Raw genomic sequence first — 12,031 nt, 5'->3', positions numbered from 1 at the left:
TTCTTTCATTCTTTCCTTCTTTCTTCCTGTCTCTCTCCTCCTATCTTTCTTTCTCTCTCCTTCCTTTCTCTGTCTCTTTTTTCTCTTTATCTTTTTTCTTCCTCTTCCTTTCTCTTGATCTCTCTTTCTTCCTTTCTTCTTTCCCTTCCATCTCTCTCTCCCTCCCTCTTTTCTTCCTTCCTTCCCCCTTTCTCTTTGTTCATTTCTTTCTTTCCTTCTTTCCATCTTAGAATTAATACTGTGTATTGATTCTAAGGCAGAAGAGCAGTAAAGGCTGGGAAATGAGAGTTAAATGACTTGCCCAGGGTTATACCACAAGGAAATATCTGAATGTCTGGCCTATTTTCAACATTGCTTCTCCCTTTTAACAGCAGGAGATAAGCGAAGAGAGCTGGCGTTGAGTTGTCAAAGAGTAATATCGCCCTATGAGCAATGAAGATCCTATTACTGGATTTCCAGTGGTACTAACTTCTAGTCTACTTCCTTCCTCCTGCCTGGTGGCACTTTATGATAGGAACTACTAAGAATGCTTAGCCTTCAACTAAGTGACCAGTTGGGTTGAGAGGTATTTGCAGCGGGATGGAGAAGAAATGGGACCTTGGGAGTATAGACCAAGTTGATCCTCACTTTGGGTTGGTTTTGGAACATCATGACAGCAGACCAACCTGGCATAACGAGAGGCCCTCCCAAGAAGGGTAAGAAAGTCCAGTGATGGGCATGCAAGCACCTAATATGAGCACAAAGGAAAAGCTCATACCAGAAAAAAAGATGATTAAAGATGGTCCTCAATAACTCCCAGTTCATATTGTCTCCCTAACCCTGGGTTGGCCCATCTCTCATGGTATCTCTGCTCTTCTGCTATCCTCATTTGGTGACCCGCCTGGATCAGCCCCTCTTTGCCCCCCACTTGGGGGGCTTTAAGCACTCAAGCTCAGAATGCCCCAAACTGGGTGAAATTCTCTTCCCAAGCCCAAGGGACAAGCTGGAGGTTTCAGGTGCCCAGAGGTCCTTGCACTGCCCTCTCTCTCATCCCCTTGATCAAGAACCCTACAAGGGAAGCTCCTTCCTTCTTCTACAATCACCTTCCAAGCTCCTGCCTCTCTTACTGCTGCCATACTAACTCATAGTTAATAAACTCGGCTTAGGACTAAAAATAGACCAGCAGGCAGCCTCTCTCCCCAACAGAGATAATTTAATGGGCTCCCCAGTCTGGCATGAGTAACCCCACCCAGGTGAATACACACTCAGCTCTCTAGCAGAGGTAGTGTAGTCTCCTCAGGCTCAATCCCTCCTTTAGTAAATCTCCATTAAATGGCTCCTTCAGAAAGCTCAGGGGAAAGGATGGGGCCAAAGAAACAGGTTAGGGTGCAGGATCCTGCCTCCGAGGAACTTACAGCCCAGGCATAGAGACAAGCCATTTTCAGACTCACAACATCACCAGGATGTAGCTGCTAAGGGTCCGAGGCGTAGTTTAGATGATACGGTTGTAGGAGGCCAAGAAAAGGGAAGAAGATGGCCTGTGGGTAAGGGTATACCCCCTAGGGAAGGCTCCATAAAGAAGGGAGGCCCAGACCTAGACACTGACCGATAGGTAGGATTTAGACTGGTGGAAGAGGAAGAGGATGAGGGTTTTCCAAATGGAAAAGAGAATAGTGCAATAGGACTAGGCAGGCTGATCCAGCAGCTCTTCTGGCCTAGGGTTCTAGGACCCTGAGATGGTCCCCCTTTCTGCAGAGGCCAGTCAGGGAGAATGTGTCCTCATGTCTACACTATGGACCAACCCTCCCCTCTCTTTTCAGGATTAAGAACCAGATCATCCGACAGGTCTAGATGACATACAGGGGATAGGAGGAATCCCAGAGGTCCATTCCAACACCTTCATGTTACATTTGGGGAAACTAAGCTATCTTTGTAGCCCTAGAGCTTTATACACTGACTCTTCATCTAGTCATTAAGTACCTACTATGTGCAAAGCACAGAATGACCCCATGGGAGAAGATCCAGAGAGAAACCCTAAGGTCCCTTACAGAGCTGTCCATTTGGTACATCTCTCGCCCACATTTATTTGTGTTCCTGTTGGCTCCTCAAAGGAATGTAAGTTCATTGTTCCATTGTCCATTGTTCCATTTTGTCTTTCTAACCCAAGCACCTAGTATGACGCCTAGTAGGAATAAGATAGGGGACTGGACTTGTGATTTCATCAGTACAGAGAACTCCCTGGTGAGGAAACTTTCTAACAATACAGATGAGAACCTTCTTTGCATGAAGTTTTCCAGGCTACAAAATCCACCCGGTACTCTATCTGCCATGTCTCAGCACAAAATAGGTGCTTCATAAATGCTTGCTGATTGGTTGGTTGATCCTATTTGCAATGTCGTATAAGAAAAAAGTAAAGGAATTGAGGCTGGGTGTGGAAGATGGCCTCAGGATTAGGAGATGGATCAGAGGGAGAGAAGAGACAATAAGTGGTTGCGCTGGTATAGCCTGAAGGAGGGCACCTACTATGGTGGGAGGTCTGGATGTCCTGCCATACAGAGAACAGTTGAAAGAAATATTTGGACTTAAGCTGGATTGGATGCCATCTTCAAGGAGCTATAGGTATGGCATATACAGAAAGGAAGGATGAGGCTTGTTCTGCTTGGTTTTAGGGTGTGACGCTAGCAGCAACTGGCCAAACTTACAGACCCAACACAAAGAAAAACTTCCTAATGATAAGAAGTATCCAAAAATGGACCAGGATATACCAGAAGATAGTGAGTTCCCCATTGCTAGATATCCTCTTATACAGGGATGGGTTCTAAAGGATTCTGGGATTTGGATTTAGATTCAAGGAAGGCAGCTTAGTGAAACTCCTTCAGAGTACCCATGAGGGAACTGAAGTCTAAAGAATTGAACTGACTTGCTGGTAAATAGTAAAGCCAGCATTTGAACCCAGGCCTTTGGATTCCAAATAAAGTGCTCTTTCCACTAGACTTCAGATGGGACCTGAAGACAATTTCAGAACATCTAGCGAGAGTATTAGAGTTTATAAAACGCAAGATGATCCCTATGAAGGAGGCAGGGCCAAGATTGTTATATCCATCAACAGAGAGAAGCTGACCCTCAGAGAAACTTAATGATTTAACAGAGGTCACTCAAGTAGTAACAGAGACAGGAGAGGAACTTGGGTCCTCCAATTCCAAAGCCAGGGCTCTGTTTCACAGTGCTACGATATTTCAAGACATGCTCCTTTTCCTTTACCAGAAGAGGTCATATCCTTAGCTGATCCTCATAAGAATCCTCTTCCCCTTCCCTTAGCAAACTACACAGGAAGCAGAAGAGGATGCCACCAAGAGTGTAATAAATGACTTATTGACTAATGGGCTTAGTTCTCTGGGTTTAGAGCATGACCTTCCGGCAATCACGCTGGCAGCTTCCCCTCCTTGGGCTGACTCTGGGCTGTGGATTCTCCCTTCTCATCCCAGGTGGAGTTAATCTGCAAGCAACTGGGGCACACTTCACAACACAGTGCTGGCTCGCTCTCTCTTTTTCTCTCTCTGTCTCTTTCTCTGTCTGTCTGTCTGTCTGTCTGTCTGTCTGTCTCTCTCTCTCTCTCTCTCTCTCTCTCTTTCAATGTTCCAACTGCTACGTTTCTGGGATCTGCCTGAAAAAGGAAAGTGAGAAGCTGGATGGATGTAAAAATCCCAGATCTGTCAATCCATCGACTGCCAACTTCGAAGTGAACACCTACTATGTACAAAACAGCATGTCAGGTACCAGGGGGAAATACAAAAGCAGTGGCAGAGAAGCCTGTTTCAGCTCAACGTAAAGAAAAGCGGAGAACCACAATGAATGGCATAGACTGGCAGCTTCAGCTGATGCGATGTGTGGGCTCCCGGCTTTTTTCTTTCATTTTTCATTTCTAATCTTTGTTACAAGGGATGGCTCACTGGGTAGGGAAGGAGGAGGAGTATATTTCAAAATGAGAGCAACACAAAACAAAAGACCTCCATGAAAAAAATGTTTAATTCTTATTTTGTTTCTTAAAAAGAAAAAGACAAAGACTTCCTTGCTGAGCAACAGGAACACGTTGGGAGTTAATAGGTACTTGCCCCTTCATTCTTTTTTTAAACCATTACCTTCCATCTTAGAATCAGATACTAAACTCTAAGTTCTTGGTTCTAAGACAGAAAAGTAGTAAGGATTGGGTGATTGGGGTTAAGTGATTTATCCAGGGTCACACAGCTAGAAAGTATTTGAGGATACATTTGAATCCCATCTCCAGGCTTGACTCTCGATCCACTGAGCCACCTAGCTGCCCCTCCTTCATTCTTCCAGCAAAGGCTATAGACCACTTACTTGTCAGAGGATTCTGGGTCAGTGAGTGGTTGGACTCAATGGCTTCTGAAATTCCTTCCAACTCTCTTAAGATTCTTTGATTCCCTCCCTGCAGAGAGCTTATAATCTAGACCAGGAATCAAATTATCCCCAAGACCCATTAACAAATCATACCTTGGGTGACTGAATGCCACAGTAGGGACCCAATTTGTTTGGAGGAGGCTAGTGGGGTGAGAGCTCAAGACAGAAAGTCCAGGGAGGTCCATATTCCAGTCTAGTGTGGTCTCTGCCACTCACTAGACTGATTGACTTTAAATCAGTTTCTTCTCCTCCCTGAGCCTCAGTTTCCCTTGTAGAAAATGTGGAGGTTGAACTAGATGGCTTCTGAGGTCCCTTATAGTTCTGGAACCAATCCATCCATCACTAAGCAGTTATTTATTGATCATATGTCAGGTATGGTACTAAGAACTGGCAATACAGCTACCAAAAGGAAATGGTTTCTGCCCTCAAAAAGCTTCAATTCTAAAGAAAGAAATAAGCCGTGCCAGAAATGTGCTCTTCAGCTATTTCAGTCACATCCAACTCTTTCGGACCCCCTCTGGGAGTTTAATTAACTAACTCACTAATTGATTAATTATTCCAGATGACATGTTGATACAATTTCAATAATGGTTTTCTGGCATTTTGCGATCTATGTTCTCGCCCCATTTGGGGTTTTCTTGGCAAAGCTACTGGAGTGGTTTACCATTTTCTTCTCCAGCTCATCTGACAGATGAGGACACTGAGGCAAGCAGGGTGAAGTGACTTGCCCAGGGTCACACATGGAGGACGTATCTGAGGTCGCAATGGCCACCTTGCTGCCCCAAAGGCAAATAGATACACGATAGACACAAGAAGAAAAAGAGGGGAGCACAGCCTCCCTCCAAGACAAAGGTCCAGAGACCAGAGATGATGGAGAGCCAGCAAGGAGAGACGTGAGAACATGAGAAGCCTGGTGTTCTATGATCCGAAGGCTGGAGACATTGGGAGTAGCCAGCAGCCGCTTTCCTTCCCTTCCCACCTCGGGAATGGGGCTAGAGGGAAAATAAATGGGGGGGGGGGCTGCCAGCCAAAGGCAGGAAGCCAGAGGGGGGCTGGAAAGGAGCAAAGAGACCATTAAAGGGAGCAAAAGATGAACTCATTCACGTGTTAAATAATATACATATATTATTTATAGTTACTAATAATGGATATTAAGCAAGGACCTCCTGAAGGGAGCGAGCACCTCGGGAGGCAGCAGAGCTCCATCCTTCCACTCCTCGGGGGACTGCTTCTGCCCCCACCCCCAGGGGAAGGCAAGTGTCCTGGAATCACTGAGGAAGAAGAGCCTGAGCCCCTGGCTTCCCGCCCAGGCCTGGGAGGGGCGAAGGAAGGCCTGCAAACTGTTCTTGCTGAAGTGGCAATCCAAGCTGGCAAGGGGCCCAGGGCCCAAGTTCTACTGAGGCTCTGCTTTTCAGAAGCCCAGGGCCAAGCCTCATGCCACACGGAGGCTGAAAGGGGGCAGAGGGGTCTGAGGGGGGCGAGTGAGCAGCCTCCCCTCCTCCCCCGAAGCCTTGGGGAGCTGGTGATGCTGTGGTCCAGGCACCAGGGTCCCCAGAAATCCCCCTGAGGAGGAAGAAGGTGGAACCTCCCACTCCCAGACCGAAGGCTGCAGCAGGGAGCGGGCACACAACTCGCCGCTCCCCACCGGCCCATCAGCCGCCTCTACCCTGGTTTTCCAAGAACATTCTCTCAGCAGGAGGATTATGTAACTTCTGGTGAGAATGGCAGATGGTGCATTTGTTCTAATGACATTAAACCCATCACTTAATGCTAACCCTTCCTGACGTGGGGCTCCAGCCTTCTTTGGCTCCAGGAGGGTAGAGCCCCCCGCAGGAGGGGGAGTAGGGGGACAGGGAAAAGGGAAAGGCCAGGCTGGGGTGTCCCCACTCCTGCCTCCCATGGATACCCTGACACACTCCTTCCAGATGCCAGAGCTCCCCATTCTCCTTGCTCTGGCACCTCCCAGAGCCCTATCCCAAAGCCCAGAAATTCTACCTCTGAAAAATCTCCTCCATCCACCGTCCTTGTGCTGATACAGTCCATCCCTCTGCAGGATGTAGCAGTAACATCCCAAGAACCTTGCCCACCTCCTCGCTCTCCCCACTCCAACCCATCTTCCAGCTGCCCCCAGATTCCATCTTCCTGGCCCATCTCACGCCCCTGCTGAAGAGACCTTGCCTGCTCAAAGAGCCATGTTTAAAAGGAAGGAATTTAAGACCAAGTAAGAGATAGAGAACTTTGCAAAATGTAAAATGAATGAATTTTATTATGGCCAATTAAAAAGTTTATGTACAAACAAAACCAATGCAACCAAAATTAGAAGGAAAGCAACAAACTGGGAGAACTTTTTTTTAATAAAACTCTCTGACAAAGGTTCAATTTCCCAAATAAATAAGAAACTAAGTCAAATTTACAAAAAAACAAATCAAGCATTCCCCAATCAATAAATGGTCAATGGAGACGAATAGGCAGTTTTCACATGATGAAATCAAAACTATCAATAATCACATGAAAAAGTATTCTAAATCCCTCCTGATTAAAGAGCCAAGTTCAAATACCTTAGAATTGGGGGTCATCCACAACTTAGTGGCACTCCACACTCTCTGTTTTGTTTCTGACTATTCCCCTGCAGTCTCTCCCCTACTATCTGGCTAGACTGAAGCACTCATTATCTATCCCCAACCTCTTCTAGTCTTAGCATAACTTTGTTCAAGCTACTTCCTACACCAACCCCTTCTGCCTGCTAAATTCTTATTCATTCCTTAATCATCCTGATTCCTTGTGGCAGCCGGATGGCACAGGGGGTCAAAAACAGACCAGAGTTCAAGTCCTGCTTCCAATCTTTTGTAACTGTCTAATGCAGGGCAAATCATTTAACTTCTCTCTGCCTCAGTTTCCCCTTCTCTAAAATGAGAATAACAGCACCTACCTTCTAGAATTATAATTATGAGGATAAAGTGAGCCAATAAATCTCTCAATAGGAATACTGGCTACTATTATTAATTATTTGTTTCAGTTGTGCCCAACTCTTCATGACCCTATTTGGGATTTCCTAGGCAGAGATATTAGAGTATCTTCTCCAGCTCACTTTACAGATGAGGAAACTGAAGCAAATAGGGTTAAGTGACTGGTCCAGGATCACATAACTAGTAAATAAGTATCTGAGGCTGCATTTGAATTCATGTCTTCTTGATTCCAGACCTGACCCTCTCTCCACTGCACCTCCTGACTGCCTCATTATTTATTATTATCCTTAATTGGCTATATCCCATTAGCAAGAAATCAGGACTATGGTCATGGTCTCCTAGAACTCTGAAAATCTGAGAAAATTATATTGTCTGTCTAAAATGTTGCCATGTAGAAAAGGAAGGAAGCTGGTCTCTGATACTCCACTAGCCTAGTGGGTAGAAGTTACAAAGTCCAATGATATAAGAATTTTAAGTAACCAACAATAATGGGTATTTACAGAGCACTTTAAAAGGTTGAGGCACTTTACAGGCTCATTGCTATTATGGTCCTCACTTAAAGGTGAAAATCAGAGACACTGAAGGGTTAACCAATTAGCCCAGGGTGACCTGGAAGAGGTGAGATTCGAACTCTGGCCTCTCCTGATGACAAGTCTAACCCTCTGACGTAACTTGCTGTCTCTAGTGCCCTCCCATAATGAACTAGGCTGCCAGAACAAGTAGTGAGTGCCCCAACGTGAATTCTATGCTAGTCTAACCACGTCCTTTCCCAGAGCACAATCCATCTGAGAGCAGCAGAGTCTGACTGATGTTCAGACCTCAGGATTGGGGGTAATATACCATGTTCTAGGTGGGAAAAGTTGGACTGGCCTGGCCAATGCATGGAAAGATCCTGATTGCCAGGCAGGAATTCAGATGAACTTGGTGGTGGCCATTCCTCCAGAGGGCCAGTGGGCAGCCGGCTGCAGGGACAATCTCCTCAGGCCTGGCTGGCCACTACCCTGGCCACCTCAGCCTGGCCGAGGTATCTCTAGCTCCAAGGCGACACCCCTCAATGTTAATACTGAACAAAGTGTCAAGAGGAGAAAACTCGCCTTGAAGATCCTGGTGCTGACTTGTATCCACTCATAAGCCCAGGTCACAGATGGGAGAGGGAAGTGAGCAACTCTGGCTGGGCACCACAGAGTCAAGAAGTCCATGTGGTTTCAAGCCTTTCCCTGTCTGCTCCCTGAAAGACCTCAGTTTCCCCAACTGTAAGATGGACAATTTTCCTTGCATAGCAACTCAAGTGCCCAAGGAAGACATCTGATGAGGGTTAGAGGTCCAGGGGGTTCCAGGGAAACCTTAACCATTCTAGAAACCAAAGGTCACATTTCCCCTTCGTTCTGGAAGGCCCTCCTTGATGAGGAAAGGGAGGCAGGGTGGACAGCCCTAATGTTGTCCTTGCTTCTCCTTTGGATCAAGCCCACTTCCTCCGAGAAGCCTTCTTTTGGCATCACAATGATGCCTCCCCTCACAGAAGTCCCCAGAGCACTTGAGTGTCCACATCCCACTCACTGAGGCTGGTGGGTTGAGCCACCTCCAAAGTCCTTTCCATCTCTAAGAGTCTCATCCTAGACTTTGTGATTCATTTGCCTTCAACTATTCTCCCATTGCAGTGAGTGGAAGCTTCACAGAGGCACAGACTCAAGTGTCCCTACAGCCCCCAACCAAGCTCAGGAGTCAGAAGAAGAAATTTCCTTTTCTGTGTGACCTTGGATAAGTCTCTTCCCCTCTTCAAGATTTTATGACCTCTTGGTCCAAGAGAAATGAATTAAACCAGAGTTTAGGGCTGTCCAGGAGGGGGAGACTTATCTCTACTTATCCCACCCTCTCCCTGGAGCCTAGCAGGGTACTAAGAGCTAATTCATAAATGTCTGTCCAGTGAAAGTACGGTGCTTGGGTGAGATCCCCATCTAGGGGAGAGCAGAATGGTCCAGCCACTGTAGTCCAAGGTCCAGCCTTCCCTTACTGCTCTACGAGAGCAGCACTGTCCAATCAGAGATTTACGTTGGTGACGCCCTTTGCCAATGGATCAGAAGACCATAGATTTAGAGCACAAAGGGGCCTTCGAAGTTGCCTAGACCAGCCCCACTGAAGTCTGGACTTGCCTAAGGTCACACAGCTGGGCTCACAGGCATCTGGCTGGTGAGCTTAGCCCTCCAGCCTCCCTTAGGCCATCGCCTTTATCTCCTGCCCACAAAAGCTCAGACTACATCCACGGTACCACTCTGCATGCTGGCTGGCAAGCTTCCCTATGATCTCACCAGGATCCAGGTCTCACTTCACTTCCTGCTCACTGCCCCTTGTCGGCACCTCCCTCCCCCTTACCAGCTTTCCTTTGTTAGGAGGTAAGCTCCTACAGGACAGGGACTATGGCTTCTTGGCTTGTTTGTGTATCATCCATGCTTAGCAGAATGTCTGGAACATTGTAAAAGCCTAAAAACTGCTTCATCAGAAGCTAGATTTGAACCCAGATCTTCTCACTCCAACTTGAGTGCCCCTTTCATTATCTAATACAAGGAGTCTCTGTTCTCTGCAATGAGAGAAATAACCTCTGAACTCTTAGGAGCAGAATACTGACAGTGTTTCTTCTTTACTATCTCCTCTCTCTCTCTCCTCTCTCTCTCTCCTCTCTCTCTCCCCTCTCTCTCTCTCTCTCTCTCTCTCTCTCTCTCTCTCTCTCTCTCTCTCTTTCTCTCTCTCTCCTCTCTCTCTCTCCTCTCTCTCTCCCCTCTCTCTCTCTCTCTCTCTCTTTCTCTCTCTCTCTCTCTCTCTCTCTCTCTCTCTCTCTCTCTCTCTCTCTCTCTCTCTCTGTCTCTCTCTCCTTCCTTTCTCCTGCTCTCAGTATGTAGGAGGCAAATGATGCTAGGAAACAGAAACCCAGGCCCCCAGGATAGATGATTTACAGCTTTGGAGAGAGACCCAGGGATGCATAATGCACACTAAGGCACTCCAGTCAATATATCGACTTTCAGGAGGGGCCTTTGGTAAACACAAGTGGGTCTGGAGGTCTGTCTCTCATCGAGTCCTGGGGACATTTTCTCTCTGATGGAATCAAAGAGCAGGATCACAGAATGTGTAAGAATTGGATGGGACCCTCTCATTTTTATAGGATGAAACCCAGGCCAGAGAAGGCAATGACTTGCCCAAGGTCACAGCTGGTCAGGGGCCAGATTCATAACCTCCCTCTGTTCTTTATCCCATGAAGGAAGTCCTTGAGCATCACTGGGGCCTCTTCTCTGGTGGCCTTCAGCTGAGGGTCCTAGTGAGCCTGAAGGCAGATGGAGTCAATAAGCGTTGAAATCCTCAAAATTCAATTTGCCACACTCTTTCAACATGCCCCATGGCTCCCCTACATCATCTGGATCTGAGACTTTGAAAGTATGTGGGTGAATGGGAGAGGCTAAGAGGTCACTAAGGAGGTGGGAGAGGAAGCCAATAGGCTGAGAGGCCCGTCTTTGTCCAATGGGGGTAAGACCTTCCTTGACTGAGATCTCTGCTCCAGCTCCCGCAATCTGAGCACTACGGCAGGACTGGCCATAGAGGCACTAAGGCTAAGTGTCTGGGGTTTGTTTAATGAATAAAAGACGCTACATAAAATGAAGAGTGGTTCAGAGCCTGGCGACTCCACAAATTAGGGGCTGAGCAGAGAACTGGGGATGCCCCAGCTCTGATCCCCATCCCTTCTTACTCCTTCTTCTGATGGATAGTCCAGATACACACACAAGGTAGACAAGCCAATCCTTCCTATTTCATATGAGCACAGATAACTTCCATCCTGGTCCCTACCCCAGACACAGAGGTGACTGTAGCTAAAGAGAGGGTAGATGGATAAAAGTCATGGGACTACCTCCACCCAGCCAAGGTGAGAAAATGGAATTAGTTCCCTTCTAAGGTCAGTTGGCTGGCCCCAAAGGAGGGGCTTTGAGAAACAATGTAGACTTAACAAAGCAACTAGAGAACTGGGAAAGGAATCAGAGGATCACTATTGATTTAGAAATCAAGAGATATCTCAGGGTCAGATAGTTCAATCATATTATTATACAGCTAAGGAAACTGAGATTCGTGGAGACTCGGTGACTTTTCCAAGGTAACACCAGCTAATAACTGGGAGAGATGAAATTGGAACTGAGGTCCTCTCTCATGGAGAGTCTTGGAATTTCTAATCCCTGTCCCAAGAACTAAAAGAAGGTATCCTGGGGGTAGGGGGAACCTGCTTTCTCCATCACCAGATATTCATTCTCAGAACTGAAGGATAGGTGGAAATATACATGGGAATGGACCTGTCATCTATCCTAAAACATCTTATTCCCAAGGCCAATTTACAGGGATCCCCCTAAGTAGTACAATAGATACCTTGAGCAACAGGTCTGGACTCAGGAGGACCTGGGTTTGAATCTGACCTCAGACACTTCCTATCTGCGTGACCCTGGGCAAGTCACTTAACCACAATGGCCTAACCCTTGCCACTTTTCTGTTTTAGAATTAATACTAAAAAAAAGGGTTAGGGTTTTTTTTAAAAGACCTTAAACTTGTATTATTTAAAATTAGGTATGACAAATATATGAATTGTTATGGTCTCTGTTTATAAAAATATTAATCCTTAAGTCAGAAAAACCTGTTGT

At 46.6% G+C, this 12,031-nt stretch overlaps 1 protein-coding gene across 3 annotated transcripts in view; it reads right to left on the bottom strand.

Moving 5' to 3' along the window:
- Nucleotides 1–12,031, bottom strand: part of UNC5B (unc-5 netrin receptor B) — a 162,043-nt gene that overhangs the window by 132,587 nt on the left and 17,425 nt on the right. The gene's annotated exons all lie outside the window — the stretch shown is intronic.

Source organism: Monodelphis domestica, chromosome 1, assembly GCF_027887165.1.
Source record: "Monodelphis domestica isolate mMonDom1 chromosome 1, mMonDom1.pri, whole genome shotgun sequence".
NCBI lineage: Eukaryota > Metazoa > Chordata > Mammalia > Didelphimorphia > Didelphidae > Monodelphis > Monodelphis domestica.
This window is presented reverse-complemented; position numbering and strand designations above follow the sequence as displayed.